Source organism: Panthera pardus, unplaced genomic scaffold (genome assembly GCF_024362965.1).
Source record: "Panthera pardus isolate Hobbes unplaced genomic scaffold, ASM2436296v1 HiC_scaffold_15, whole genome shotgun sequence".
In the NCBI taxonomy this organism is placed as follows: domain Eukaryota; kingdom Metazoa; phylum Chordata; class Mammalia; order Carnivora; family Felidae; genus Panthera; species Panthera pardus.
The window spans coordinates 29087437-29111249 of record NW_026526710.1 but is presented as its reverse complement, the minus strand read 5'-3'; the positions used below and the strand labels follow the sequence as shown (position 1 = coordinate 29111249).

The 23813-nt window shown below is 47.5% G+C and overlaps 1 long non-coding RNA gene across 1 annotated transcript; it reads left to right on the top strand.

Moving 5' to 3' along the window:
* Window positions 1–17868: 17868 nt before the first annotated feature.
* LOC109248648 (uncharacterized) lies at window positions 17869–21446 on the top strand. Its single transcript, XR_008422079.1, has 2 exons — window positions 17869–20879; window positions 21221–21446. It is a non-coding gene; the product is annotated as an uncharacterized LOC109248648 (long non-coding RNA).
* The last annotated feature ends 2367 nt before the right edge of the window (window positions 21447–23813 follow it).

The window sequence follows — 23813 nt, the reverse complement described above, 5'->3', positions numbered from 1 at the left end:
GCCCACAGGGTGGCGGGACAGGGGACAAAAATTCCTATCTAGTCTCTGTGCATTGGAGCTGGGCGTTCTGCCAAGAACGAGTTGTCTTCTCGGGCTGCTTCTTAAACAGAATTGGGTTCTGGGACTAGTGACCCTGGGGGACGGGTGACCAGAACATAGACCGGCTCTTGAGGAGTCCTATGAGCAGATGCAGATTTGCCCAAAGTCATCAAACACTTACCGTGTGCCTGGCAGGGTCGCAAGTCCTCAGTGTGTTTTTATGTCTTTGGACCTCCTCACCCCCACTCCAGGGACCCTTTGGCAGTGGCTGCTGCCCCGTGTTGAGCCCAAATGGAGCTGAGACTGTATTTGCCCGATTTGGACTCTCTTGGTCGCCGAATGGACACCATGACCGCAGGGTTGCGGATCTGGAAGGCAGGCTTTGGGGCTGCCTGGGGCTTGTAGCGCTTGACGTATGCAGGTGAACCAGCAAAACGGTGTCCCGAGCAGGCTGCACACACTGTTAAGAATCCTAACGCAGGAGTGAGCGGTCTTCTTGGCGTCGGTGGCTCACTTTGAACAGGGTTTGCCGTCAGATTCCCGAGAGGGCAAAATGTTATCAGGAGATCAATCAACACGTCCCCTCTGCTCTGGCCAAAGCAGAAATCCCCAGTTTTGCAACATCCTTCTTCCTTTTTCGCACGCAGGGGGAGAAGGTGGGAGCTTTGCTTAGTCTCACTCTGATGGGATGGGCTGTGACTGCTGGTGGTACCTGCCGTATAAGAAATGGCTGGGAATGGTCATGGAGCATTTTCTTGATGGTATGAATGACACAAGCCAAAAGACTGCCTTGGTCCACCGTCAGTCCGTTTCTGGGACACCGATGAGCCAGACTGGGAGTCTCCAAAGTCCCTGGTTCTGATGCTGAATTCTGCTGGTTCCGTGGGCCACCTGCTCCTGATTACTGGATGCAGGGATTCTCTCCTGTGTTCGGCTATGAAGGCATCTGATAAAGCCCGGCTGCTTTACTGCCTGGCTGATGCTGATCTGTGGCGAGTTTTTATTGCTTTACACGTCGGTGCTTATCCCTCTGGGCGATAAGAAACCAACAAGACTGTCTTGGTAGGAGGGGCCCAGAGCCACCAGCATTGTTCTCCACCTAAACCACTGGGTGTGACATGGGACTTTGGGTCACAGTTGGGGTCCATGTGTTCTCTGCTTGGAGGCCATGACCTCCTGTCCCTGGAGATGAGGTCCTCCAGGGCAGAGGTGCATAGAGCATTCTGGGGCAGCTGGAAAGGGGAGGCCACAGTGTTTTTTGTCCCGGGTCTTACCCCAGTGGCTGCTGGAGAGGGGCCTTGGGGGCAAGGAGATGTGGGGCAGGTCCTGGCCAAGTGGGAAGAAGCAAATTCACCTCCGAGGGGCCAGCCTCACCTCTCAGCCCTTCTCCTCCCCACCTTTCCCCCCTCTCTTCCCTGCTCATCTGGGTCTCCCTCCTCCTCCTCCTTTTTTTCTGGCCTTTGTCCAACTTTCCAGGCACGTGATTTCCGTGTGCTCCTCACCCTGTGATATGCCACCCTCTGTGATCTCAGGGCCTGTTCCCCCCAGCTCCTGTGTTCTCAAGGGGCCCCTGGACCAGCCCCACTGCCAGCTGCTCTCTCCTAGCCTGTGGGCAGGCCATTCATTAGCCAAGAAGGCCTTCCAAGGACCCATGGCTTCTTTGGAACTCACAACAAAACAGGTTCTGTAAGGATTAGTGAGGCACCAGCTTTTATGCAATAACAGCTAATCCCTTGTTTTCATAACAAGGTTGGGAGAATCTGTTTCTTGTTTCTCCAGCTTGTTTGTTGATTCTAAATAGCTGCAGTGCCCGTGGCAGGGATGGTTAAACTCCATCCATGACTCATTGGTACCCCTGTCTCTGCCTCACAGGTGTCACTGCTGTCCTTGGAGCGGGCCGTCCTCTGATCACTCAGCTGTCCTCGGTCCTGGATGCATGTGGAAATCACCAGGAGCTTAAAAAATTACTGATGTCTAGTCCTGCCCCGAGGCTTCTGATTTAAGTGGTTTGGATGGTGGCCTGGGCATTGAGATTTTTTAAATATCTCCTGGTACTTCTCATATGCAACCATGAAGAAAACCATTGCTTTCTGTGAATTCAGGAAAGACTGAAGGTTGGTCAGGGGCCTGGGACAGGGTGGGGGAACAGACCCTTTGCAGTGTTCTCAAATGGTTTCACAAGGGTCCTGTCTCTCTAGGAGACCAACATCTTGCACTTCTCCTTGTTTATTCACTCAACAAACATGAGTTGAGACCTTAATAAGTGTTAGACTTTAGGGAGACCCATGGAGAGGACACGAGGTGGCTGTCACAGAGTTTACCAGCTCTGGGGAAAACGGAGTTGAAAAGAGATAATTGGGACACTCTGCCATAACTATTTTAAAAGAGATTGTGTATGAGCTCAGTGGAAGGAGGGTTGGGTTGGGGGTAGGTTTATAGCATGCTTTTTAGAAGTTATAATCCTTATTTGGCAGAGAGAGAGAGAGAGAGAGAGAGAGAGACTGAGCAGTTTAGCACAAGTTGTGTGCTCTCAGTTACTCAAGGTCAAGGGAGAGACAAGGTGTTGATTCCTGCAAGGTCTGTCTTCAGATGTGTCTGATAGGCTTCTCCCTCCACAGCTAAGGAGATGACCTACCATTGCACTATGGGATATTAGATATTATCTGGAGAATTAAAATATTTTTACCTACTGTCCCATGGATCTGATACTCAGTTCTTAGGAATGCACTATGGGTCATTGCTATTGGACATGTGGCCTGTAGACCAGCAGTGGCAGGGTCACCTGGGAGCTTGTTAGAAATGTAAATTTTCAGGCTCCCTCTCAGACCTACTTAATCTGGATCTCTGGTAGTGGGGCCAGGAATTTGTATTTGATGAGTGCTGGAGGCAATTCTTATGAGGGCCAGTGTCTGAGAAACTCTACCAGAGGTCATTGACTCGGTTCCCAATGGGGTGATGTGATAGGTTGCATTGTTATTCCCGATCTTTCACCCTCTTGGGATCCACACCTTTTCCATGCGACTCTGCATTCTTCCCACTGGAGTAGAAGTATATTCCCTTGCTCTGACGGTTGACAATCTTTGGCAATAGAAGGCATTACATGTTTTTGCTTGCCCCTCTGGGAGCTTCCAGCTTTCACGTGGAAAAAATGCCATCAAGAAGCTGCTGCCTCTTCAGCCTAAGGCGGCATGACTGCATGGAGCAGAGCTTCCCCAGCTGGCCTGTAGACTGTAGCCCAAAGCAGAATTTCCCTAGCTGAACTGTAGATCTCTGACCCTGATAATAAATGCATAGTATTGCTTGCCCCTGAGTTCTGGGATGGTTTGTTATGCAGCAATAGCTGACTGATACAGCTGATTGACATGGGTTTTATATATCCACGCAGACAAGATTCAGCACCCCAGAGGTGAAGCTATTGGTATCAGGAAGTGAGGCCAGCGTCTGGGGTTGGGGGTCAGGGGAGGCTGTTTGTGCCCAGGGGCCCCGAGCTCTTTGCCTCATGCATTCTCAGTGGCTGTCCCTGAAGTTCCCTGCTTCATTCTCCTGGTATTATCCGTTCAGATCCCTAAGAGAATTTGATGAACTATGCCATAGGCCACAGGAACCATCATTTATCACTCACCTGAATTATGTAATGACTTCCCAATGGATCTCCTTGCTTCTACGTATTGCCCTAGTGTCTCCTCTCAATGGAGCAACCAGACCTACCCTTTTAAAGTCTAAGTCAGATAGTGCCCCTCTTTGGCTCCACACCTTTAAATGACTTCCCATTCTACTCAAAGCCAGAGCCCTTGCCGTGCCCACATGAGCCTGTGCTTTATGGCTCCCTGTTCCCCATGGATCTTCATTCCTATTATTCCTTTGTTCATCCTCTGGGCCCCTCTGGCTTCCTGCGGTTTCTTGACCAAACAAGCTTGCTCCACCTAAAGATTTTTGCAACCGTTGTTCCTCTCACAACCACACTTTCCCCTGGATCTGGGAAAAGCCCACACGGCCGTCTCCCTGATTTCTTCACTGTCTTGCTCAAATGTCACCTCACCAGAGAAACCTTTCCTTTGAGACATAGAAATGGCAGTCCCTCCTTTGCCCCATATCACACTCTTTATCCTCCTTACCCTACTTTCATTTTCTGCTCTTTATATCCATCTGACGTGTTATCTATTTATCTATTTTCATACTTAGCGGCCGCCTTCCAGCCTCCAGAATACAATATTCATGACAGCAGGGAGTTTGTTCACTGCCCTTTCCCCAGTGCCCATAACAGGCACATAGTAGGTGCTTAATAAATACTTGTAGAGCGGATGAATGAAAAAAATGAATGAGTCATAAGCTAGACTGTGGTTTGGGAACCCCGTGGTCAGAACATGGCTGCCTAAATTGGCCCATCAGCCGGGCCTAGGGGCAGGGACATTTCCCCTACAAGGGGCTAGAAGTATGCCAGAAGCCAGAACTGATTATGTCTAATTATTAGACTCTGTCACAGGAATGTTTTTTTTTCCCTTTTTAAAAAAATGTTTATTTATTTATTTTGAGAGATTGAGAGAGAACGAGGTGGGGCGGGGGGAGAGGGGAAGAGGGAGAGAAAGAATCCCAAGTAGGCTCCACATGGTCAGCACAGAGCCCTACGTGGAGCTCCATCCCACAGACTGTGAGATCACAACCTAAAGCTGAAACCAAGAGCGGGATGCTTAACTGACTGAGCCACTCAGGCGCTCCTTTCACAGATGTGTTTTAACTCAAAATTCATCTCATGTGATATCCTCTCCCTGTCAATAAAACTGTATCAGATACCGAATCAGAATTAGATTTTCGGTGAGCTGTGAATATGAACGAGGGACCCGGGTTGAACTGGTAACTTAATAGTTTCAGGTAACTAGACAAGTTGACTGAATAACCGTATCAGTTTCTACCTCCTGGGAGACTTTCCAGTGGGAGCCAGAAAAAGCTCCCAGGACGAAGCTCCCCCACCTTCCAGGACAGTGCTGGGTAGGGGCAGTGGCTGACAGTCTTGGGAACACTTATTCTCTGCTTTTGGGACGGGCCTGTTGAAGTCTCGGGATAGGGTAGGCTTTGCTGGAGTTATAGACCCCGACGTGTCAGTGGCTTAACACAAACAAGTCGATTCCTTGCCCGCACCGCATCTGAGGTGATCCGACGTCTCTCTCAGAGGCCCTTCTCCAACTGGGACTCAGGGACCCACAGAGATTCTCACTGCGGCTCTGCCCCCTGGGAGTTCTCTGCTTCCAACCGTGCAGATGTCAGTGGTCGTGGAGAAGGTACACCTGTTCCCCACTGCCCTGGTCCGGCTGGGGCATTACTGCTGCTCACAGGCTCGTGAGGAAGGCTCAGGCATGCGGGTCAAACCCAACTTTCAGGGAGGCTGAGAAAGGTGTCTTCCAGCATTCCTGGACAACGGAGCTGGTGTGGGGAGCACGCAGCGGTGTTTCTGTTATTCTTCTACGTAAGTTAACATGTCTCTGCTGTAGGTCCATTGAATTATGTCATACTTTAGTTTTTACATGGCAGTCTTATTTCTAACAAGGCAAGTAGCAACCAGGAACTTACTCCCGAAATAAATCAATAAAAGCTGAGCCACGTCGAGGAGTAAGGCGTGAGCGCTGGACAGTTGCTTGCAATGGCAAGTAAGCCCCTGGGAGGTGGGCATTGAGTGAAATATTCACGGATAGGTACAAACTTCCTGTTTGTGCAAATCTTTTAGATGTGTATGCAAGTCACTGAGACCTTTTTTTTTTTTTTAATGAAATATGTGTTACCAATTCAGTTAAATGACTAGAACGGAGGTGACGTATTGCCAATGTTTGTTAGCAGTTTGCATTGCCTTAGCATTTCAGATCACTGGATCTTGAAGGATATGAGAGGTCACTAAATTGAATTCCTTGACTGTTAAATATGGGGTAACTGAGGCATGGGGATGGGAACGACATCCTCAAAATACAGCAGAGCTGGCCGGTTGACCGGATCACCTGAATCTTCCCGCCCCCACTCTGGGCTTCCTCTGGGACTTGGGTTCTTCTTCAGGTGCAAGGAGGGTTCCTGCCGAGGATGTCAAAGATGCCCCAGGGTATCGGTGAGCCCGAGGGGTTGTGCTTTCTTCTGATTGTTTAGCCATTGCCCCAAGGCAAACCTAGAAGGAGCGAGTGGCATTTGCACACACAATTTCCATGAGAGGGCAGAGACCTGTCTCCTCATCCTGTTGGGGCTCCCTTCCAGGTGGAACCGCAGGAAGCAGCAGGACCGCGTTCAATAGCCTTGGGGAAAAACACTGGGGCAAGATTTCTTTGTGTCCTTTTTGTGGCACCTGATTCACTTCCTTTGCTTTATATATAGTTTTCCAGGAATAGGAAGAGGTGCTTCTCACCACAAAGATATTAATACCCCGAGCAGAGAATTTGAAAGAAAACAACCAGGGATGGAAACATCAAGTTGGATGGGAGCAGGGTGGAGAAGGAGAGAGAGAGATTGAGAGAGAGAGAGTGTTTCACTATTGTGGAGGAAAGTTCAAAGAGATAAGCCAAGGCCACTTTCCTGTGTAATCAAATGATCTGTTTTATTAGCATGGTATCCTCACAAGAATTTTCTATAGCCTACTAGGTGATACAAAACATAGCTTATTATTATTATATTATATACAGTATATAACATTATGATTATATATTTTATTATCTGCTATTAAACATGTCAGAATTAGCTGACTTTGGAAGAGCATTGGGAATAATTAGCAGTCATCTGCCATTCACCAGGCAAGTTGGCCATACCTCCCTGCCGCTAAGTCACGGTAGTGGCATCGAGAGAAGACACGATAATGAGCCCCAATAATAAGGCAGCCCAGAATCAGAGCCGTCCTCCGGAGCCCAAGGCACCGTTTTAGGAGGACAATTTTGGGGCAACTCTATAATGGAAAATCCCCAGTTCTGTGAGCATTCAGGGTTGAAATAAATGCAGATTTATTTCATCTAGGAAGTTTAATTACTAAGTGAAAAACGAAGCCTTTCTTCTGCAATTGGAAAATTTAACTAACATGGAACAAAGGAGAATTTCTTTTTTTGAAGCTAGCGAGGAAAACTACCAGTGTTTTGGTTTAGAGAAACCAGTCTTTTTTTTGGTTTGTTTTTACTCTATTTCTGACAGAGAGAGAGAGAGAGAGAAACAGAGAGAGAGATACAGAGTGTGAGTGGGGGAGGGGCAGACAGAGAGGGAGACACAGAATCCGAGGCAGGCTCCAGGCTCTGAGCTGTCAGCACAGAGCCCAAATTGGGGCTCGAGCCCACAAACTGAACCGTGAGATCATGACCTGAGCCGAAGTCGGACGCTTAACCGACTGAGCCACCCAGGCGCCCCGGGGAGATAGTCTTTGACTTCATCCTAAAATGAAACCTGTCAGACCATAGCCGAAGACACGCAAACACATTTTTGTGCATCTTCATGTAAGTCCATAGAGGTGGGCTAAGGGGATATGTATGTAAACGCTGGGGAAGGCAGGAATGTGGGGTTGCCGCATAGGGCTTTGCCAAAGGGAACGTAGGTACATGTGTGCATATCGGAAGAGAGGAAGATGGGCATCTGGGCTGGGCACCAGGATAGGAAAGAATACAGAGGGGGTCCGTCCCACCTCCAGGGACATCCTAACCTACAAGAGATGCTCTGTTGGGGGAGCATCAAGAGTAAGAGGGCCCGTGTTTTTTTCTGAGGGTTTTGTGCACCTTGGAGGCATGGCATGACGAGATGTCATCTAACTGAGAAGTGTTGTCACCTCCGGGAAACCTACCGCCTGGGGTGTTTTAGGGGACAGTGTAGATGCCCAAAGTAAAAATGGTGCAGTAGATCTGAGTGAGCAGTACTCACTGTGTGTAGGACCTAACTCTGGCCATGTGGATGCAATGTCCTGTGCTTTTTTTTTTTTTAAGTAAAAGTTTGGATGGTGGTTGTAGATCTTGCAGAATCCCTGTGGGCTGGACAGTTGGTTGTCAGCAGTGATTGGGAGCCGGACTTGAGGAGGGCGTAGACCTTTGTTCTCTTTGGATCTAGGATGGCTGGGAAGTCACACGCCATGCGGACCTCTGAGATACAGTCAGTAAAACCCACCTGGGGAGCTTTCAAAAGTGCATACGCCTGGATTCCATTCTAGCAAGACTAACGCTGAATCTCAGGAGGTAGAATGGGAATCTGGGCAACATGAGTCTGAAAGGAGCCTTCAAGGGCTTGCAAGGCCATTAAGGCTGAGAAATACTGTCAGAGAGCTTGGGGGATTGAAGCCTGTCCCCCCAGAATTCATGTTTACCCTGAACCAGAGGACGTGACCTTGTTTGGAATCAGGGTCCTTGCAGACGTAATTAGTTGAGTTCATGCTGGGGTAGGGAAGGCCCTGAGTCCAATGACTGGGGTCCTTATAGGAAGAGGTGAGCACAGAGGTGCACATAGAAGAAAAGGTCAGGTGAAGGTGGAGAGGACATTGGCATGACACCATGAGCAGAGAATGCCTGAGGTCACCATAGGCTGGAGAGGCAAGGAAGGATCCTTACCCTAGAGCTTTCAGAGGGAGAACGGCCTGGCTGACATTTTGATTTCTAGCTTCTAGCCTCTAGGATTGTGAGAAAATACATTTCTGTCATTTTAAGCCACCTAGGTTGCTGGTAATTCCAGCAGCCCTAGGAAATGAAGGAAATGAATACAGAGGGGATTTGTAATACCTGACTTTAGGGCCTTTCTTTTTCTTTCTTCTTCTTCTTTTTTTTAACCAAGGTGCTAACGGATTTATATGCAAAGAATCTCATTAGGGGCTCATGTTCCCCCAAGAGGGGAGCAGAGGCTAGGCAGCCTTTTTCTTTCTGGGTAGCTGCAGAGCCTTAGTCTCCCCAATAAGCGACACTGTAGGGGTGTAAGACTGTCCAGACACATAGTGGAAGATGCCCTTGGTGGATAAGAAGGCATGTTTGGAGAAGAGTCCATCACTCTGAGGAGCGTGCCCACCATTTGGCTTCTCAGAGCAAATGGAGGTGTGGCTGTGACTGCTCATCGGCAGTGAGGTTGACCCTAAAGCACAGCCACAGGTGCATACTGTAGATGTCCTTGGCCTTCTCCAGAGGGATGTGCAGCCATTTTGCAGGTGACTGCATGTTGAGGAAGGGGAACGAGTGAGACTTTGAGAGAATTGTTAGATGCTGGCTGTGAAATGACACTACCTCTTAGGGACTCAACCTCTTAGGGACTCAACCCCCATCAGCCAGAGCAGGGGATTGTTACGGTCAAGCGATTAATAGGATTTTGACTCAGGTCCATTTCACAGTGGGCCAAGTGTATCTCTGAACCCATTTTATGCTTATATCTCCAGTTCTGGGCTACATAATTGGAAAAGACACACTCAGTAACTGGCAGAATCCCCACATTGGTTTCCTGACCCATGGGATGACCTAAGGGCTATTATGGTGGGAAAGGCCAAGTGGAAGATTCTAGAACTGCCACAGAAGCATTACGGCATTCCTGGAGGGACTGCAGGGGTTAGTGCTACTATTAAGGACTTGAAAGTCAAAGTTAGCAAATTCGACAGTGTTTTCATTTAACTTTCCTGTTTGGCTTACGCAGATGACAGATGGATTTTAGGAGCCAACTGTGGGTCATTGTGCATTCAGTCACGTGGCGACTCCAATGGCAATTGTTATTCCACATGTGTACATTTTTCACATCTTCTAGCATCTGACATGCAGCTACCAGGATTTTGCAGATGCCTCTTCCCCTCTATACATGTTAGTGAAGGTTACCAGAAGCAGCGTGCGCTTAGCTGGCAGGGCTAACAATGTGCCTTCACTGAAACAAACTCGTCTCTAGTCCTCTGTCATAATCTAATCCACAGGGCTCTTGCTTGTCCCTCTATCCCACGGGACATCATACTGATCTATTATACTGATGGCCATTGATGATATGCTGATTGGACCTAGTGAGCGAGAAGTAAGCTGGGGGACACTGACCTAGACACTTCGGTGAGACATATGTGTAACCGAGGGTGGAAATGGATCCCATAAAAATTTAGGAGCTTTAGCTCAGTGAGACTTTCTAGGCGCCAAAACACGCTGAAAGAGAATTCTCCATATCTTGCACTTCCTCCACTAAGGAGAAGACACAAGTCTAGTGGGTCTTTTTGGATGTTGAAGGCAGCAGGCACTTCATTTGGTCATGTCATCTGCATCATTCATTGAAAGACTCCACAAGGTACCAGTTCTGAGTGGGTCCCCCAACAAAAGAAGGCTCTGTGGTAGATGGCTTGGCAAGCTGTGTTGCCAGGTTGACCTTGCGATGAAGGATGTTTTATGACGCGTCATGTCTCTGACACATGGATGCTATCCTGAAACTTTGGCAGCTCCTTGTGAATGAATCAGAGAGAAGATCTTTAGGATTTTGGAGCATAGCCATGCCGTTCTGCAGATGGCTCTTCATTTGAAAAATAGAGTTTGCCTCATTACAAGACTCAGTCTCTATGTCTTTATAGAGCAGAGACTGAACACTTAACCACGGAATCCGTACCGTCCATCATGAACTGAATGTTTTCTGACAGACCAAGTCATAAAGTTGGGCAGGCACAGCTTTCTGTCATCGGTTGGATGTAACATGTACAATATCAGTCTTGTGATAAGCCACATGTAAATTATACAAACAAATGGCTCAGATACTCATGGCTCCCAGTCCCGCTTTATTGCCTCCTCTTTCTCAGCATCCACATATGGCATCACTGGGGATTCGTTATGACCAGGTTAATGAGAGGAAAAAACTTCAGTCTTACCTTATAAAAGATTGCATGACATGGTCCTCCAAAGATGGATGAAGTAACAAGTAGGATTTTGTATGCTGCTTTAGGGAGAGACTTAGTCTGTCTTTGGTCATGTGATGGTAGTTGCATCATTTTGGGTGAAAACGTAGTTTTGTTATCATCCTTACTTGGGAAATAAACATGATCTAAGGGGTGCCTGGTGGCTCAGTCTGTTAAGTGGCCAATTCTTGATTTTGGCTCAGGTCAGGATCTCACGGTTTGTGAGATTGAGCCTCGTGTTGGGCTCTGCACTGACAGCATGGAGCCTGCTTGACATTCTCTCTCTCCCCCTCTCTGTCCCTCCCCTTCTTGTGCACTCTCTCTCTCTGTCAAAATAAATAAGCTTAGAAAATGCTTTCAAAAGGTATATACGGATGTCTCATTGAAAAAGGGTGGCCTGTGGTGGTTTTGTGCAGTGTTAACTTGGCTACACTGGAAATATGTTCCCAAGGGTCATTGTGTGGATGTGAGTTAGACACACTCAAAGAGAAATCATGTGATGCTTGAAAGGTGGAAAGAAAGCAGCAGCCATTACTTTCTGAAGATAGTTGTGGTTAGATGTGTCGAGAGACAAATGTAGAGACACGAGTGGATTCCGGGCTGTTCTTTCTGCTCCTCAGTGAGAGTCCGTCAGACAGTTGCTGGTGGGGCCCACACTATCCTTGCTGTGCCCCACTCCACCTCCAACTCACCTTCCTGACAGCTGGCCCTGCTGGCCACCAGTGAGCGAGACCTGCCTTCCACAGCCTTCTCCACGGGCTCGTCTCTTGGGAGATGGGCGTGCCTGGTCCCAGCAACTCTGGCAAGTACTGACTTGTCCATTGGTGCCATCCCTCTCCAGTTCCAGTTAAAGAATCCCTCTTTTGGAGCCTTATTTCCCTAGTTTTCCCATAATTGCATGAGGTGTTGTTTCTCTAATAAATAAGAATTGTTGGTACCTCGAGCTTGGAAGAGAAGGAGAAAGTCCCCAAATCCTTGAAGAAATGAGAACAAATCTGGCCATTGTCAGGGAAGCACAGCAGGAACCAGGTCATTGACCCGTCTGCCTTCGCCACCTTTGCTGCCCTGCAGGCACACACCGAAACACATCTCAGTAGAAGTCTTCAGCGTGAAGTTTCCACCTCAGTGACCTGAACCTTCAATGCACACGTTGAGGCTGAGAGGCAATTGTGAATCCAGACATATTCACGGCTACACTTCAGAAGACAGTAGGAGCCCCATGCACCCGTCTTGGCAATCTGAGTTTGAGGTAAGTTATGTGATAGTGTCAACAGTCAAATCTTGGGTGTGGGATGGAGAGAGGAAGCTTCCAGAGTATGTCAGTGGGCGGGTTGTTGAGGTCTAAATCTCAAGCAGTCATATTAACTCACAGTTTAGCAGTAAGCAACATGTGAGTTGGGAGCCTCAGGGAAAACTGTCGAAACATGTGTCTGGAGTCTCCAAGTGCCACGAGGTAATCATTTGAAAACTTTTCACCCCCTAAAGAAACGCTCACAGAGCTGGGATCACAAAAGCAGACTTCTGAGATAAATTTGGAAATATTTCTTATCTAGACCGGCAAACAAACAAACAACCAAACAAACACAAAGCCCAGGTGCACTATGGGATTCTAGAAGGACTTAGTTGCAGAGATCCTTAAACCTGGAACTTTTAGGAAATTAATTGAGCACCATTAAATGTGGCTATCTTTCCAGGGGGACTTTTTAATGTTTAAGTCATGGGGAGAGCTAGTTACTAAACCAGAAAGGTGGTGCTTTTTTAAGAACTCTGACAAAATCAGGAAATTTAAGTTCTCATCTGGGTGTTCCCAGAAGAGTCACTTATTCTCTTTAGGTCAAAGTTTATTCATCTGTAAAACAAACAGGTTGGGCTAGATCAGAGGATAGATTAATCTCCCGATTCAGCTCTAATCAACGAGACTTCAGGGCTGAGGGGAAGTGTTCTGGGAATGACGTCTGCCTTGGCCAGGCAGGAGCCTGTAATTGAACGAGAACCAAGCCTTTAGCCTGGGATCTTGGATGTTCAGCCTCACCACTTACCCAGCTTTGTGACTGAGCTTCAATTTCCCCACTTTCTGGTTCCCAAATGCCACTCTGCTCTGATGCCACAACCAACTGGGTGCATTTAAAAAATACTGATTTCTGAATTCCAAAATTGGAATTTCAACAGATACAGTTCTTTAGTTCAACAGATCCAGTTTGGAACAGGGATCTGTGTTTCTAGAAACCTTTTCAGGTAACAGTGACTGGTAGCTTTATTTCAAAATCCCTGCTCTAACCAACACACACACACACACGCACACTCAGGTTATTACTCTTACACACTCCATGTATGTAAGGAAGTCCATTTAAACACAGAATTCTAATTTGAAAAAGAGAGAATTCCTTAGTCTCATAATAAAATGAGTTTATTCACTTATGCCCCTATCTCTGCTAAAGGGTTTGAAGTGCAGGAAGTCTCAGTTAGAAGTTCTTCATCTAGGGACACCTGGGTGGCTCAGTCGGTTGAGCCTCCGACTTTGGCTCGGGTCATGATCTCGTGGCCCATGGGTTCGAGCCCCGCGTTGGGCTCTGTGCTGACAGCTCAGAGCCTAGAGCCTGCTTCTGATCCTGTGTCTCCCCTTCTCTCTGCTCCTCCCCCACTCACTGTCTGTCTCTCTTTCTCAAAAATAAATAAACGTTAAAAAAAAAAAAAAAAGAAGTTCTTCATCTGACTTTCCAAAAGACTACAGGAAAGCCTCGCTTGGAGGAATACAGTGGAGACGTCCGGCATCTGGACATTCCTTCTGCGTGATGGCACACATCTGGCTCTTTGGAATGAGCAGGACATTTCCTTTCCAGTTTCCCTCCAGATGTCTGAGGATGTGAAGATACAGCCCAAGAGGTGAGCAATTTATCAAGCGTCACTGACTAATTAAAAGCCAGGGCTCGGCAGAAACCTTGCCGGCTTCATTATCCTCATCGTGTAAAAATGCCCAGGCTTTCTCATGCAGACACACGCTTCGGTCAATCAGACAGTGGACTTGTTTGCTCCCTTCGCTTTATCCATCCAGGCCTAAGAGGCCCACAACTAAGCGAGAGATTGGTGTGTACGTGCAAACGGATGTCCTGGAACAGAGGGGTGAAGAGGGGCTCGACAGAGGGGCTTCTATAGAATCCAAATTAAGCTAATGCCATTCAAACTCCTGCCCAGCTTATGTTGGGCCTTCTCAAGGTTGCCGAAATTGAATTCAAAAGCCAAAAACGTATTGCTAGCCCGGCTCACAGAACAACTGCCGATTGCGAACACATGGTTTAGCAATGCGTAAGATGCTCTGGGGTGACAATTGGGGTTGTTGATTAAGTGGGATAATCAAAGAAACATCATTCCATACCCTTGCCCTTGCACACCCGCTCACATCCAAAATAATTTTTTTTTTTAGAAAAAGCACTAAGAAAAAAAAAATCACTAAGTGAAATAAAAATCCCTGATGAAAATACTTACTGGTCCCAAAGATGGAAATTAAACTTTGAATTTGATTTTTATAGATGTCCGCAGAAATGCCACATAAAGCAAGATGCTGTGCACTTAGGGATTCTTGCAGTTTTGGGTGCAATGTCTGAAATGAAGGAGGTTAAGATCCTAGGCCATGAAGAATCCAGTACGTATATCTTTAGGGGACAGCAAAACAAACAAACAAACAAACAAACAAACAAATCACGCCGGAGACATGTCTGTTTCATCAGTCAAGGACGCCTGTGGACGCTAGGCGAGGGCCAAACCAAATGCCTGCGCTCGGAAAATACCCAATGGGCTGAGGAGGGGCAAGGGAGGAGGTGGTCAAGGATAGCCTGGCGGCCCCCCTCCAAAACCAGCTTGGAAATGCTTTGTTACAGGCAAGTGTCGGTGGCTTAGGTTCGAGTGGGTGAAACCTGGACCAAGAAGGTGGTCCTGCCGAGTGGAGGAGATGAAAAGGTGCTGGTGCTCAGGCAATTTCAGCGTTCTGGAGTATTTTCTTTTAGTGCGTGCTATTAGAAGAACTCCTGGCTGTAAGAGGCTGTGCAGATAGGCAGTGAGCACCCTGGCTCGGCTCTCCGGGTTTTGTGCTCAGCCTTGCTGTTAACTCCCTGCAACTTGGGGGACTCACTCCACCTTCCGAGTCTGAGTCTCCGTTTCTCCTTATCTTCTTCGGCAGATTCCCTTTGCAAGAGGAATTCCTGGCAGAGTTCTGCTTCTTTCCCCTCCTCCTTCTCCTTTGTCTGTAACCACGTTCCTGCTGAATAAATCCGTCCCCATATCCTCATGGACACAGGCCTGAAACCCTTTGAGATGTACTAACGGCAGGCAGAGTGTGTGTTTGGGGAGGGGGTGGCTGGGTAACGCTGCTGCGTGTAGATTGCAAGGGGGACAAAAAACCGTGCAGACAGATGCTTTTCTCTTTCTGTTCTTCTCTGGTGGAGGTTTCCCCCAGGCTTGGCCTGGTTGGAGCAGAGCTGAGCATCAGGACATTCTGAGTTCAGAAGGCAAGAAAGAAAATGCAATCGGCAAGGATTTTCTCTTGCTCACGCCCCATCCTGAGTGCAGCCTGGTGGCGGGGACTGTGGTCTGAAGCAGTGCTTCCCAAAGTGTGCCCCATCCCCTCCACCTGGTTAGCAGCCAACATTGCCCAGATTCAGATTCAGGGAAGGAGTGTGGGTACAGCCGGGGTGGGGGGCATTCTCAGTCTTGGTTCACTTCCCAGTGGATTCTTGCTGTGTTTCTCAATCACTTTTTTCATTATCACCTCCCTTAGGAGAAAAATTAGCTTCGATTAAAGTTCTGCCTGTTGAAGGAAATGAAATACTGAGAAGTAAGCTTTTGATGGGTAGCATTCACCTTTGGAAAGCCACAAACCATGATAATATCTGTGGTTTTTGGCCCCAGAGAATTAATTTGTGCCCCATTAGGGGTGATGTCTCCCACCTCGAGAGGGCATGCTTTGGAGGTCCAAGCAGGTGTTTCAACAACATTGCCTGGTTTCCAGAGGCCATACCTGGCGTCTCCTTCTTCTTTTCCTGGGACAGATGGGAAACTGTCCCAGGAAAAGAAACTCATTCCTAATTTGCTTGGAACCCGATCAGGTTTGTGATAGAGATAACAGATAGAAGAGTTATTAATGTATGGAGGGGATTTGGAATAGGTTTTAAGAGGAAGGGTTCACATTTTAGTTCTGCCTGTCGTTGGCTAGTTAACCTTAGGCAAGTTATGTAACCTCCCTGGGCTTCACTTTCTCAATCTGTAAATTGGAAATAGTATGACCTCACCGGGTTTTTGTGACCATTTAATGATAAAGTACATGACATGTGCTTAAGAGAGTGCCTGGCACCTATTTAGCTTTTATTGGAGTCCCCATTTGTTCATTTTCATGATTAATTTTTAATCCGATTACCTAATTTCAGGCATGTGAAGTGATAATAAGTAAGTGTTCCCAAATAACACTTTTATGTTTTTGGTTATTGGAGGGTGGAGTGGGTGGGGTGGTGCTGATTTCTCCTTTAAGGAATGATTAATGGCAAGAATTCTTGGCTCTTGACTTTGGTAAACAGGAGAGTAGCACTTTTCTACAGCCTCCCAGTTAGGTCATTTTGCAAGCCATGAAGTTATTAGGAACCCACGTTTTAAATCTTGCCTCTCTTGCTTGAAACCTGCATGAGCAGAACATGTTCCGAGACGTTGCTGTGTCTCAGTTTCCTCTTCAGTGAAATGGGAGCAATCGTGCCTGCCTCACACGTGGTGATTCGATGAGGTCATCCATGCCAGATGGCGCAACTTGTTAGCAAGGGTGTCTGTCTAGTCTCGTCAGAAAACCGTCCAGGGAAGTCTACTTGTCTTAAGTGGTCTGACTTCACCCCTAATTGCAGTCCAAGCTGCTGTCGTCCGCAGGGCACTTCCCTGGGATGCGTGTAGGGAAGTGTGCTATCTCCCACCAGTTTCGAACGAAAACACCCATGACCCCCGTCGCGGCTGGCAGCCGCTCTCACAGCCGTGGGGCCACCCGCTTAGGATGAAGCCAGCCGGGTGGGTGTGGGACAGGGAGAATAGGAAAGGCTTGCATTGCTGGTGGCTGTGCTGGGTCACTTATCAACCGGCCCTAATACTCTCCCTCCCGCTGCACTTCCGGTTATGTGTCATAATAAGAAATAGCCTATTTCTTTATTGCGTGAGGAAGTCTGAGTGCAGGTTAAAAACCCCCCAGTGAATACATCTAGTTTCCAAAAATCATTACAACTTTGGATTTTATTTAGCTCCTCTTTTATTTATCCACTCTTCTTTTAAAAAAAATTTTTTTTAATTTCTATTTGAGAGAGAGAGAGAGAGAGAGAGGAGAGAACATGAGCGGAGGGGGCAGAGACAGAGACAGAATCTGAAGCAAACTCCAGGCTTGGAGCTGCGGGCTGTCAGCACACAGAGCCCAATGCAGGGCTTAGACTCACGAGTGGTGACATCATGACCTGAGCTGAATGGAGTTGGACGCTTAACCGACCGAGCCACCCAGGTTCCCCTATTCATATTCACTTTTCTATTCATGCATTCAATTATTTTTCCTGAGCCTTTGTGTGAATAGCACCATGCCACGCAGTGGGAAACACAAGAACTTAATGCTCTGCCTACCTCCCCAAGAAGCTTAGATTAGATACGTATCTTCCTGTGAGGAGGAAGGTCACGGATGGAGCCACTGGTTGAGAAGACCCTTCGGGGAGGGGCTCCCATGAGACACGGCATCGAGGCAGGACCGCCTGGTTGAGTTTCTGGAGGACAAATGGCCGGTCAGTTTGGTTGGAGAATTCATAGAAGACCGTTAAGACAAGAATCTAGGGAATCGAGAATTAGCATGGCATTAGCCTAAAGAGTTTGCGTTGTTTTTTTAAATACAAATAAGAACTCACTGAAGACTTGAGGTCTAGAGCCATAGGATGCAAAAAGCATTTTCGGGGAGTAAGTTGACAGACTTGTGGAACCGAGATAAGGAGGTTGGAGGGAGGAGGGCCAGTTCGGAAGGTCTATTACCTAGGCCTCCCGCACCCCCGCCCCGCCACTCCTTTCAAAGTGACAGAGGTGTGCGGGACCCCCCAGGGGAACACTGGTTCTGTGTGTCTTGACTCCAGTCTTTCTGGAGATAGTCCCAGGTTATCAGTAAGACCCACTCTGGAGCCAAAGCAGGATACAAGGATGTGAGGTATTTTGTTTTGTAATGTGGGAGATTAGTGTTCATTTTATTTCATTTCTCCTTATGTCCAGTGCACGGAGTTGGGTTCATCACACTCCTCAGCTCATGGCCCCTGAGAGGATTGAAGGAAGGTTCTCAGTTTAATATTCTGAGGTAAACCAGCCCATAATTCAGATGGTTGGCCTCTCGATGGTCCTCATCTTTTCTGTTTTCGTCCGTATTCTTAAACATGTGAGATAACCCAAAAGTATTTAGACTATTGGCTCTGCCTTTAGTGAGGCGGGCCCGAGTCAGAACAAGGTCTGCTCTTCCAGATCATCAGATCTTCAAAGCCCCGAGTATCTAATAATCACCTTCTAGTGTACTTCGTGGTCTGATTCGCTGCATTCATTATAAGTATGGGCGACTTTACTGTCCTATCACTAAATAGTGTTCATCTGGCTTGAAAAAAAAACTCGAGGCTTTTCTGTAACTAATTAGCGATTGTAAATATGCCCATCTCCCACTCTTTTAAAAAAAATTTTTAATGTTTATTTTTTTTTTCTGAGAGAGAGAGAAAAACAGAGCATGGAGCAGGGGAGGGGCAGAGAGAGAGAGGGGGAGACACAGAATCTGAAGCAGGCTCCAGGCTCTGAGCTGTCAGCACGGAGCCGGATGTGGGGCTTGAACTCGTGAATCGAGAGATCATGCCCTGAGCCGAAGTTGAACGCTTAACAGACTGAGCCACCCAGGCGCCCCTCCCACTCTTAATATAGACGGTCATATATTCAGCAGTGACAATAGTTCTACTTACTTCTTTCCAAATGTGTATTTATTCCCTCATTTACAGATGCAACAGACATTTGAGCACCTACCATGCATCGCATCGTTTACCAAATGTGGCGGCCATTTGGAATCCACTGCATCCCTTCCCTTCCCTATTCAACATGTCTATAGTGCCTCCTGCTCTCCTGGGACTGCTCCCAGCTCTCAGACCCCATGGCATCCTTACCTTGCACCGTGCCTCAGTGCTGCTGGGTTCTGTCGATCACCCCTCCCTGAACGGCTTCCCTTGACCGCTAATTTTTGCTATCCTTCCCTCCGATGACTTATCTCTTAGATGGAATTCTTCAGACTTCTGGCCTTGGTACTCTTTCTTTCTGAAGCTATATCCCTAGCTGGTTTGTCTCATCCTGTGTGTCCATGACTCTCACATCTGTCTCTCCAGGCTGACCTTTCCCTGGAGATCTGTCCTCTGCCTCCACTCTACCCCTGGGGGCCACTTCTCAGTCTTTATCTGGAAAATGAAAACGTCATCCTCCCCCAGCCCCCTCTTTTCCCATATTTTTGCCCTGGCTAATGGAGCTCATCACTAAAGTCAGCTGATCCACGTGGGGTGCATCCACAAGACAGAGGCTGCAGAAGATTCTTGCACCTCTGGTAACTTGCTTCTATTGACTGAGGTGTGGGCCACAGAGTTGTTCAGAGTAAAATGCTGAACGTTGGTCTCTCCTTATACATAAGAATGATTGTTCCCAAAGAACATGTCTCCTTAGCTTGAGATCTTTCTGGATGGACAGAAAAAGGGGTGGGGCTAAGGCCGCTTTGTCAACGGTCCATGGGTGGTTTGCTTCTTTGGGTGACCTCTGTCCTGGATGTCAAGGAAGAGGAATATTTGGGAACCAGTCCCGTTGTGGCTGTTCCTGGGAGTTTAGTCAGATTAAGCACACTCAGAAGATGAAAGCGGTGGGTTTTCAGGAGAGCTCTTGCCCCTGTGGCCTCATCTGCGGGTCCCCTGGAAGAGCCATTCCGAACAGCTTCTGGCAGCACAGTTATGCGGGCTGTGCTGTGCTTTAGTGCCTTTGCACAAATTGGAGTCTGTGCTGACAAAGGTCGTTCATTCGTTGGTCCCTCAAATATAAATGGAGAGATGACTCAGCAGCCCCACTCCTAGGTATATACCTGAAATAATTGAAAGCAGGGACTCAAGACGATACTTCTACACCCATGTTCATAGGCGCCCTTTTCACAGCAGCCAAAAGATGGAAGCAGGCCAAGTGTCCACCGACAGACGAACGGACACACAAAATGGGGGCGGGGGGGACGTACACACAAGGGGGAATTATTCAGTCTTAAAAAAGAATGAAAATCTGATACATACACAACATGGATGAACCTCGAAAGCCTTATGCTAAGTGAAATAAGCCAGACAAGAAAGGAAAAGTATTGTGCAATTCCAACTTACATGGGATATGTAGAATAGGCAGATTCAGAGAGACAGAGGGACAGAAAGTGTGTAGAGGTTACCAGAGGCTGGGGGAGGGGAGGGGGGGAGCTATTGCGCAATGGGTACAGAGTTTCTGTGCAGGATGACGAAAAGTTCTGGACACAGTGGTGATGATTGCACAACACTGTGGATATAATTAATGCCCCTGAATAGAACACTTAAAAATGCTTAAAATGGCAAATTTTGTTATATATATTTTGCCACAATAAGAAAATATATAAACGGAGAGAGAGCGTGCGCCAGGGTGCGTTCACCAATGTGAATTTCTAGGGCAGGAACCTTGCCTGATCTGACTGTGTATCCTCTGAGCCCAGCACACAGGAAGCGCAACTAACAAGGACCTTGAGGTTGGGTCTTGAAAAACTGAGAGATGAGAGGCAGTGGCACGTAAGTACATCTAATCTTTCTATTTTGTTATCCTGGAACTTAGGTACTGTGCTGATTAGGTCCCTTTTTGCTCTAGCAATTGTCCCCTTCTGGGTGGTAAGGCGGAGAGAAGGATTGGCCACGGCTCCGTGAAGTGTCGTCTGGTGACAAGCTTTGGACAAACCTGCAGGATACAGGGCATGGTTTGTTGAGGGCACATGCGGGGACTGGATTTGGAAAGTCAAGTGAAGAGGGGCTGGGGATGTCTCGATTCTCAGCTCAGAGCTTTGAGGTAGAGAGGCCGAGGGCTCCTGGGCAGGGGAGTGCTATAGGAGAGTGTGGGTTGAGAGAGGTGACCTCTGGGGACCAGATGCACTCTTCCTGTGCAGGCTGGGCTCTTCCAGGCAGCCTCCAGCAGCCACATGTAGCCTTGTGGCTTCAGCACACAGCTAGGCACGGCCCGTGCAAAGGTTGTGATTATGTGGATCAGAACTGGCTTTTCCCCGGGAGGAGGGGAAAGATGTCTCCTCTTTTTCTTCTTCAGTATTTCCTGAAAAAAAGAAAACAACAACAACAACAACAACAACAACAACAACAACAAAACCAGCCAAACCCAAAAAACAAGGAAGTACTCCTCCCTGTGTCCTTCAAAGCTCTGTGGCATCTTCAGATCTGGGTACTTGAAAGCTAAAGCTGGTCATAATTTCCGATGGACATAATGTGCATTTGAAATTCTTTTCCACATCAAATTAAATCTGTCTTGGACTGATTTCCTGGAAGTGTTTTTCATTAGAATAATAGTCCTCAGCTGAGAGATCAGATACCGCAGAAGGGGAAACAGGAACAGGGGACCATCAAGTACATCCTTCGGGGAGATACCCAGTGGTTGCCTCTGGGGGACTATTCGGGAGAGACCATCCCTTCTCTAGGCCTGTGCCAGGGAAGATGTGCTGGTCTGGTGGCCCACCAGTTACTTCAGTGATACAATCTTTCTTTCTTTCTCTTTCTCTTTCTTTTCTTTTCTTTACTTTTCTTTTCTTTTCTTTTCTTTCCTTTTCTTTCTTTCTTTCTTTCTTTCTTTCTTTCTTTCTTTTCCTTTCTTCTTTCTTTCTTTCTTTCTTTCTTTCTTTCTTTCTTTCTTTCTTTCTTCTTTTTCTTTCTTTCTTCTTTCGAGACATAACCAGCAGGGGAGAGGGGCAGAAGGAGAGAGAGGGAGAATCCTAAACAGGCTCCACACTCAGCACAGACCCCAATGTAGGGCTCGATCCCACGACACTGGAATCATGACCTAAGCTGAAATCCAGAGTTGGACACTCACCCAACTGAGCCCCCTAGGCACCCCATTTTTAACTTAAAGTGTAAACAGAAAAGGAATTGGGTTCAACTAGGAAACCACCCACTAACCCCCGCCCCCACGCCCCCCACCCCCCACCCCCAGCCAACTAAAATCCATTGCGTCCCTACTGGCTGCGCATCCTTCTGTGGTGCCAGGAATATAATGGTTAGTAAGACAAAGTCCTTGAAAGAGAATAAAGCTCACAGGAGGAAACCCCAGGGACCAAGACAAAGCTCCGGGAGTATCTGATGACTCTTTTTTCTGGTCTGAAATGTATCCTTCTGTGGAAGGCAGATATGCATCCTCTGCCTTACCTACAGAGGGTTCCAGACTGATGGAGGAAATCGTTCTGAAATTCTTTCCTCCTCCTCCTCTCTGAAACATGACTTGTTTACTGCAGGCTGTTAACGGCCTTGAGAGTGTCTTTAATCCTCAGCCAGGGTCTTTAAATATAATACATCAATAACAGGTAATTATTCTCTTTGAACTTTTTGCTCCTTTCCCCTATACCCTGCGGGGTGAGCTTGGAACTTTTAAGCACTGTAACAGATTCTTCCTATCAAAGTGTCAAAACTCATAAGGCATATGTCAAAGAATTCGTTTGCTTACTTTAATCTGCCTCCCCTCCTCCCTCCTTGTACTTCTAAGTCTCACCACAAGCTTTGTGGATTACTGTGCTGAGGGCCAGTCTTCAGCCTTGAAGCTTTTCTTTAAACCAGGACCACCTCGGACCCTGAAGAATTTGCCCCCACGCACCCAACCTCGTCGCCCTTAAGAACCTCGGGAGTGCCTGGGTGGCTCAGTCGGTTAAGCGGCCGACTTCAGCTCAGGTCACGATCTCGCGGTCCGTGAGTTCGAGCCCCGCATCGGGCTCTGGGCTGATGGCTCAGAGCCTGGAGCCTGCTTCCGATTCTGTGTCTCCCTCTCTCTCTGCCCCTCCCCCGTTCATGCTCTGTCTCTCTCTGTCTCAAAATAAATAAAACGTTAAAAAAAATTAAAAAAAAAAAAAAAAGAACCTCATGCGGTTGAGTTTGTTGCTCCTGGCCTGTCACGTTATTCCTGTTTCGAACGTGTCCAGGAAAATCCTGTCAAATTCAAAACTTCCTTTTGCCCCAAACCCATCTTTGATCTGAGAGGCCTGGACACAACTGGCTCTGAGCAGCTCGCTCTGTGCACGCTGGGGCCCAGGAGCTCTTTTTGCAAGCATCTCAAGGAAACAAGAAATGGTTTATTTGTTCCGTTGGCCAGGGTGAGTGATGGATGGCCTGCTCCTTAGCTCTTGTGAATTCCTGGACCAGCCCTGTCCTGACGACAGCTTTGTCACCAGGGAGCTCTTGTCATCTCCCTGAGTACTCTCTATGGGCTGTGGATTGGTCTGCTCCATGGAAGCCACTGGCACAGTTTTCCACTTTTTTTTTTTTTTTCTAACAGGTTGGAGTAGCCAAGTGACTGCTCTAACCTTATTGCTACATCATTGTGTTAAGGGTGTCAGTTTGGTTCTCTGTTCAAATAAACTCTTTATTGCCCACCCAAGGCTCTCGTGTGTGTGTGAAGGGGATTTCCAGACATCAGCTAAAGTGGTACACAAATGAATACACATGCTGTTCACTCAGAAATTGAATGCTTAGGTGTGCAGAGCAGATGGTCAAGGGGTTCTGTCAGAATTTCCTGTCTCCGGCTCGCCCGAGGGAATGAAATCAATAGCGAACTAGGAACTCATTTTAGGTGTAAGGAATTAGCCAGATTTAACTAAAGAGAAACATCGAGGCTGTTACTTGACATGGAGAAAGTTATCCACATT